The following is a 6,487-nucleotide window of genomic DNA, read 5'->3' as shown; positions in this document are numbered from 1 at the left end:
ATTTTATGCTTCTGGCGTTGACTTCTAAGGCCCTAACTATTCGATCAGGTGGACTAACGCCCCAGAGTGAAGCCTAGGTTGCTCGAAATGTTGAAATGACCATAACTTTCACACTGGTTGTAATTATACGTTTTATACGATGGAAACGCTGTTGTATTTATATCGTATTTTATACTTCAGGCGTTGACTTCTGAGGCCGTAGCTATTCGATGTGGTGGAAGAACGCCATACAGTGAAGCCTAGGTTGCCCGGAACGTAGAAATGACCATTACTTTCACACTGTTTGCAATTATTCCTTTTATACGATGGAAAAGCTGTTGTATTTATATCGTATTTTATGCTTCTGGCGTTCACTTCTTAGGCCCTAACTCTTCGATCTGGTGGAACAACGGCCTAGGGTGAAGCCTAGGTTGCCCGGAACGTAGAAATGACCATAACTTTTACACTGGTAGCAATTATTCGTTTTATGCAATGGAAAAACTGTTCTATTTATTTTGTATTTAATGCTTCGGGCATTGACTTCTAAGGCCCTAACTGTTTGATCTGGTGGAGCAACGCCCTAGAGTGAAGCCTAGGTTGCCTGGAACGTAGAAATGACCATCCCTTTCACACGGGTTGCAATTATTCCTGTTATAGGATGGAAAGACTGTGGTGGAAGAATTTATATCGTATTTTATGCTTCGGGCGTTGACTTCTAAGGCCCTAACTATTCGATCTGGTGGAACAACGCCCTAGGGTAAAGCCAAGATTGCGCGGAACGTAGAAATGACCATAACTTTCACACTGGCTGCTATCATTCGTTTTATATGATGGAAAGACTGATGTATTTATATTGTATTTTATGCTTCTGTCGTTGACTTCTTAGGCCCTAACTATTCGATCTGGTGGAGCAACGGCCCAGGGTGAAGCCTATGTTTCCCGGAACGTAGAAATGTCCATAACTTTCATACTGGTTGCAATTATTCGTTTTATATGGTGGAAAAACTGTTGTATTTATATTGTATTTTATGCTTCTGGCGTTGACTTCTAAGGCCCTAACTATTCGATCAGGTGGAGTAACGCCCTATAATGAAGCCTAGGTTGCTCGAAATGTTGAAATGACCATAACTTTTACACTGGTAGCAATTATTCGTATTATACAATGGAAAAACTGTTCTATTTATTTTGTATTTAATGCTTCGGGCGTTGACTTCTAAGGCCCTAACTGCTTGATCTGGTGGAGAAACGCCCTAGAGTGAAGCCTAGGTTGCCTGGAACGTAGAAATGACCATCACTTTCACACTGTTTGCAATTATTCCTTTTATACGATGGAAAAGCTGTTGTATTTATATCGTATTTTATGCTTCTGGCGTTGACTTCTAAGGCCCTAGCTATACGATCTAGTGGAGCAGCGCCCTAGAGTGAAGCCTAGGTTGCTCGGAACGTAGAAATAGCCACCACTTTCACACTGTTTGCACTTATTCATTTTATACGATGGAAAAGCTGTTGTATTTATATCGTATTTTATGCTTCGGGCGTTGACTTCTAAGGCCCTAACTATTCGATCTGGTGGAACAACGGCCTAGGGTAAAGCCAACATTGTGCGGAACGTAGAAATGACCATAACTTTCACACTGGTTGCTATCATTCGTTTCATATGATGGAAAAACTGATGTATTTATATTGTATTTTATGCTTCTGTCGTTCTCTTCTTAGGCCCTAACTATTCGATCTGGTGGAACAACGGCCTAGGGTGAAGCCTAGGTTGCCCGGAACGTAGAAATGGCCATAACTTTTACACTGGTAGCAATTATTCGTTTTATACAATGGAAAAACAGTTCTATTTATTTTGTATTTAATGCTTCTGGCGTTCACTTCTTAGGCCCTAACTATTCGATCTGGTAGAGCAACGCCCTAGAGTGAAGCCTAGGTTGCCCGGTACGTAGAAATGACCATAAGTTTCATACTGGTTGCAATTATTCGTTTTATACGATGGAAAAGCTGTTGTATTTATATTGTATTTTATGCTTCGGGCGTTGACTTCTAAGGCCCTAACTGCTTGATCTGGTGGAGAAACGCCCTAGAGTGAAGCCTAGGTTGCCTGGAACGTAGAAATGACCATCACTTTCACACTGTTTGCAATTATTCCTTTTATACGATGGAAAAGCTGTTGTATTTATATCGTATTTTATGCTTCTGGCGTTGACTTCTAAGGCCCTAGCTATTCGATCTAGTGGAGCAACGCCCTAGAGTGAAGCCTAGGTTGCTCGGAACGTAGAAATAGCCACCACTTTCATACTGTTTGCAATTATTCATTTTATACGATGGAAAAGCTGTTGTATTTATATCGTATTTTATGCTTCGGGCGTCGACTTCTAAGGCCCTAACTATTCGATCTGGTGGAACAACGCCCTAGGGTAAAGCCAAGATTGTGCGGAACGTAGAAATGACCATAACTTTCACACTGGTTGCTATCATTCGTTTTATATGATGGAAAAACTGTTGTATTTATTTTGTATTTTATGCTTCTGGCGTTCACTTCTTAGGCCCTAACTATTCGATCTGGTGGAACAACGGCCTAGGGTGAAGCCTAGGTTGCCCGGAACGTAGAAATGGCCATAACTTTTACACTGGTAGCAATTATTCGTTTTATACAATGGAAAAACTGTTCTATTTATATTGTATTTAATGCTTCTGGCGTTCACTTCTTAGGCCCTAACTATTCGATCTGGTAGAGCAACGCCCTAGAGTGAAGCCTAGGTTGCCCGGTACGTAGAAATGACCATAAGTTTCATACTGGTTGCAATTATTCGTTTTATACGATGGAAAAGCTGTTGTATTTATATTGTATTTTATGCTTCTGGCGTTCACTTCTTAGGCCCTAACTATTCCATCTTGTGGAACAACGCCCTAGGGTGAAGCCTAGGTTGCCCGGAACGTAGAAATGACCATAGCTTTTACACTGGCAGCAATTATTCGTTTTATACAATGGAAAAACCGTTCTATTTATTTTGTATTTTATGCCTCGGGCGTTGACTTCTAAGGCCCTAACTGTTTGATCTGGTGGAGCATCGCCGTAGAGAGAAGCCTAGGTTGCCCGGAACGTAGAAATGGCCATAACTTTTACACTGGTAGCAATTATTCGTTTTACACAATGGAAAAACTGTTCTATTTATTTTGTATTTAATGCTTCCGGCGTTCACTTCTTAGGCCCTAACTATTCGATCTGGTAGAGCAACGCCCTAAGGTGAAGCCTAGGTTGCCCGGAACGTAGAGATGACCATAACTTTTACACTGGCACTAATTATTCGTTTTATACAATGGAAAAACCGTTCTATTTATTTTGTATTTTATGCTTCGGGCGTTGACTTCTAAGGCCCTAACTGCTGATCTGGTGGCGCACCGCCGTAGAGTGAAGCCTTGGTTGCCCGGAACGTAGAAATGACCATAACTTTCACACTGGTTGCTATTATTCGTTTTATACGATGGAAAAACTGATGTATTTATATTGTATTTTATGCTTCTGTCGTTCAATTCTTAGGCCCTAACTATTCGATCTGGTGGAGCAACGGCCCAGGGTGAAGCCTAGGTTTCCCGGAAAGTAGAAATGACCATAAGTTTCATACTGTTTGCAATTTTTCGTTTTATGCGATGGAAAAACTGTTTTATTTATTTTGTATTTTATGCTTCGGGCGTTGACTTCTAAGGCCCAAACTATTCGATCTGGTGGAGCAACGCCCTAGAGTGCAGCCTAGGTTGCCCGGTACGTAGAAATGACCATAAGTTTCATACTGGTTGCAATTATTCGTTTTATACGATGGAAAAGCTGTTGTATTTATATTGTATTTTATGCTTCTGGCGTTCACTTCTTAGGCCCTAACTATTCGATCTGGTGGTACAACGCCCTAGGGTGAAGCCTAGGTTGCCCGGAACGTAGAAATGACCATAACTTTTACACTGGCAGCAATTATTCGTTTTATACAATGGAAAAACCGTTCTATTTATTTTGTATTTTATGCTTCGGGCGTTGACTTCTAAGGCCCTAACTGCTGATCTGGTGGAGCACCGCCGTAGAGTGAAGCCTAGGTTGCTCGGAACGTAGAAATAACCACCACTTTCACACTGTTTGCAATTATTCATTTTATACGATGGAAAAGCTGTTGTATTTATATCGTATTTTATGCTTCGGGCGTTGACTTCTAAGGCCCTAACTATTCGATCTGGTGGAACAGCGCCCTAGGGTAAAGCCAAGATTGCGCGGAACGTAGAAATGACCATAACTTTCACACTGGTTGCTATCATTCGTTTTATATGATGGAAAAGCTGATGTATTTATATTGTATTTTATGCTTCTGTCGTTCACTTCTTAGGCCCTAACTATTCCATCTGGTGGAGCAATGGCCCAGGGTGAAGCCTAGGTTTCCCGGAACGTAGAAATGACCATAACTTTCATACTGGTTGCAATTATTCGTTTTATATGGTGGAAAAACTGTTGTATTTATATTGTATTTTATGCTTCTGGCGTTGACTTCTAAGGCCCTAACTATTCGGTCAGGTGGAGTAACGCCCTAGAGTGAAGCCTAGGTTGCTCGAAATGTTGAAATGACCATAACTTTCACACTGGTTGTAATTATTCGTTTTATACGATGGAAACGCTGTTGTATTTATATCGTATTTTATACTTCAGGCGTTGACTTCTGAGGCCGTAGCTATTCGATGTGGTGGTAGAACGCCATACAGTGAAGCCTAGGTTGCCCGGAACGTATAAATGACCATTACTTTCACACTGTTTGCAATTATTCCTTTTATACGATGGAAAAGCTGTTCTATTTATATCGTATTTTATGCTTCTGGCGTTAACTTCTAAGGCCCTAGCTGTTCGATCTAGTGGAGCAACGCCCTATAGTGAAGCTGAGGTTGCCCGGAACGTAGAAATGACCATATCTTTCACACAGGTTGCTATCTTTCGTTTTATACGATGGAAAGACTGTTATATTTATATTGTATTTTATGCTTCTGGCGTTCACTTCTTAGGCCCTAACTATTCGATCTGGTGGAACAACGCCCTAGGGTGAGGCCTAGGTTGCCCGGAACGTAGAAATGATCATAACTTTTACACTGGTAGCAATTATTCGTTTTATACAATGGAAAAACTGTTCTATTTATTTTGTATTTAATGCTTCGGGCGTTGACTTCTAAGGCCCTAACTGTTTGATCTGGTGGAGCAACGCCCTAGAGTGAAGCCTAGGTTGCCTGGAACGTAGAAATGACCATCACTTTCACACGGGTTGCAATTATTCCTGTTATAGGATGGAAAGACTGTTGTATTTTTATTGTATTTTATACTTCAGGCGTTGACTTCTGAGGCCGTAGCTATCCGATGTGGTGGAAGAACGCCATACAGTGAAGCCTAGGTTGCCCGGAACGTAGAAATGACCATAACTTTCACACTGGTTGCAATTATTTGTTTTATACGGTGGAAAAGCTGTTGTATTTATATCGTATCTTATGCTTCTGGCGTTGACTTCTTAGGCCCTAACTATTCCATCTTGTGGAACAACGCCCTAGGGTGAAGCCTAGGTTGCCCGGAACGTAGAAATGACCATAGCTTTTACACTGGCAGCAATTATTCGTTTTATACAATGGAAAAACCGTTCTATTTATTTTGTATTTTATGCCTCGGGCGTTGACTTCTAAGGCCCTAACTGTTTGATCTGGTGGAGCATCGCCGTAGAGAGAAGCCTAGGTTACCCGGAACGTAGAAATGGCCATAACTTTTACACTGGTAGCAATTATTCGTTTTACACAATGGAAAAACTGTTCTATTTATTTTGTATTTAATGCTTCTGGCGTTCACTTCTTAGGCCCTAACTATTCGATCTGGTAGAGCAACGCCCTAAGGTGAAGCCTAGGTTGCCCGGAACGTAGAGATGACCATAACTTTTACAGTGGCAGCAATTATTCGTTTTATACAATGGAAAAACCGTTCTATTTATTTTGTATTTTATGCTTCGGGCGATGACTTCTAAGGCCCTAACTGCTGATCTGGTGGAGCACCGCCGTAGAGTGAAGCCTTGGTTGCCCGGAACGTAGAAATGACCATAACTTTCACACTGGTTGCTATTATTCGTTTTATACGATGGAAAAACTGATGTATTTATATTGTATTTTATGCTTCTGTCGTTCAATTCTTAGGCCCTAACTATTCGATCTGGTGGAGCAACGGCCCAGGGTGAAGCCTAGGTTTCCCGGAAAGTAGAAATGACCATAAGTTTCATACTGTTTGCAATTTTTCGTTTTATGCGATGGAAAAACTGTTTTATTTATTTTGTATTTTATGCTTCGGGCGTTGACTTCTAAGGCCCTAACTATTCGATCTGGTGGAGCAACGCCCTAGAGTGCAGCCTAGATTGCCCGGAACGTAGAAATGACCATAACTTTCATACTGGTTGCAATTATTCGTTTTATATGGTGGAAAAACTGTTGTATTTATATTGTATTTTATGCT

This window comes from Calliopsis andreniformis, unplaced genomic scaffold (genome assembly GCF_051401765.1).
Source record: "Calliopsis andreniformis isolate RMS-2024a unplaced genomic scaffold, iyCalAndr_principal scaffold0019, whole genome shotgun sequence".
NCBI classification, from domain to species: Eukaryota; Metazoa; Arthropoda; class Insecta; order Hymenoptera; family Andrenidae; genus Calliopsis; species Calliopsis andreniformis.
The sequence above is the reverse complement of the archived record's forward strand: the minus strand, read 5'-3'. Positions refer to the sequence as shown.